Raw genomic sequence first — 1,924 nt, 5'->3', positions numbered from 1 at the left:
CCCTTAGCGGGCTTCGGGAATGTCTGCCTTTCAAGGCGAAAATGCTGTAATATTTCTTAATATGCTGTTAATGGAGAGGGGGATCCTAAATCAGCAAGGAAGGACGTACAAGGATTCCAGGGAATTAAAGCTCGGACCGAAGCGGCGTGTGCGTGCTCGTTTCCTTCAACTCCCTGGTGACCTGGTACCCATATTAGCTCCTTCCGTGCAGCTGAAGTCCTACATAGAATCAGAATTTTGCACGCTAGCGGCGTGATTCTGCCACGCATATAGTTTCTGTAAGCTATATTCAATGGTGTAATGGTTTCACCTGCCACACTCCTCAGTCAGCCTAAATAATATTGCCAATTGTGCCCGCATATTATATCCGAACAAGTTTATTATTGTGCAGGAATAATAGCCAGTCAGTTATTTGTATTTAGGGTACTTCTAAAGCGTATCATTTATTCTTATTTGCATACATACAGTCGAGCAGTTATCATAGAACCATTTCAATGAGGGGTTTGCCTACATTATTACTGCAGCATATAGCACATATGTGCCATCAACGTGACCCGGTATTTTTGCTGATTTAAGGGCGTTCATTTTAAAGCGAATAAAAATAAATTAATTCTGTCGCACACTTGCCTTTAGATAAAACGTATTCCTTAATGGTACCTTACTGTCTATATGCACTAACAATTGCTCCCTTCCCGGAAGACAGAATAAAACGACCATCAAAAATCAAGCACATAAAGTTGCAGAAGTAAAATGCCGTCATATTAATGCTGTCGATGGTTTTTTATCAAGCACAACTAAATAGTTTTTGTTGTAAAGAACTGAAAAAGTTGTTGGTCGAATGCTTAGGAGAATATCCCCCAAGGTGGAGTAGATTTATAATAAGGTGGTAATTACTCACTGACATCCACCCAAACGCCGCCATACGGCTACAAAGGAAAGCTCTAAAGTTTTTCAGAAGAAGACACCTAAACTTCATCGTCAGGTTGTCAGCGAAATCTTTCAAGAGAGCCATAATGGTGTCTTTTCCTGCAACAAAACCAAACTGACGCCCTAGACGATTAATAATTTCCTTCTTAAAGTGTCGTGATATATTTCAAACAAATATATTGCCCTATAATTATCAATGGTTTCTGGTTTAACGCAGCTGGCTTGTCTGAAATATGACTGAGAATAAAATATGAAAACGACCAAATAAATCAAAACCACTTTAAAGGGGGGCGCAGATAGCCCGTCTGTGCAAATCGATTTGTTACGCGGCTTCTACGTATCACCCAAAGCTTCTTTAAGAGTACAACACTCAGTTAATCCTGGCTCTGGGAGGTCCACCGCGTTAGCATCGCGCTGATTTAAGTTAAACCATAATAATTTGATTGTGAGAGCATCAGAGGCTTCATAGGGTAAAAATTGTATTGCGTGTCGCATATCAAGAAAAAAAAAAGGAAGCTCCCCGTCGGGGAATCGAACCCCGGTCTCCCGCGTGACAGGCGGGGATACTGACCACTATACTAACGAGGAGAGACGTTTAATTGTTCTGCCAAATCTTAGATAATGCCACGACACGTATATGATAAAATTTTTCACGGGTCTGTTTTCTTTTTTTTTTTTTCTTCTTTTTTTTTTTTCACTTGGTGCTAGCACCCATGCACGGTGAAAGCCGCAGAAGAACCAGTTTTTCAGCACTCCACAGAGGAGGCGTTTCGACATCTGCCTCACACGCCCGTCATCCTCGGCAGAAAGTAGTCCATTGTTAGTGTTTTTCTAGTTACAGAAATAAAAGCTACTACATCAAAGAAAATTAAAAACGAAGGAATTTTGACGGTTTAGCTTGTTCGGTTTATTAAAACATCAAAAACTGATACTGTTTAGTGTTCAGCGAAGTAATACGTGCACACCTCGTACCCCTGCCCGCAGATAGCAATTGCTG

General features: G+C 40.9%; 1 non-coding gene across 1 annotated transcript; it reads right to left on the bottom strand.

Annotated features, from left to right (window-relative positions):
* Positions 1-1,443: 1,443 nt before the first annotated feature.
* Positions 1,444-1,515, bottom strand: TRNAD-GUC (transfer RNA aspartic acid (anticodon GUC)). Its single transcript has one exon. It is a non-coding gene; the product is annotated as a tRNA-Asp (tRNA).
* Positions 1,516-1,924: the final 409 nt, after the last annotated feature.

This window comes from Amblyomma maculatum, chromosome 11 (genome assembly GCF_055883805.1).
Source record: "Amblyomma maculatum isolate TAMU_Amacu chromosome 11, ASM5588380v1, whole genome shotgun sequence".
NCBI classification, from domain to species: Eukaryota; Metazoa; Arthropoda; class Arachnida; order Ixodida; family Ixodidae; genus Amblyomma; species Amblyomma maculatum.
This window is presented reverse-complemented; position numbering and strand designations above follow the sequence as displayed.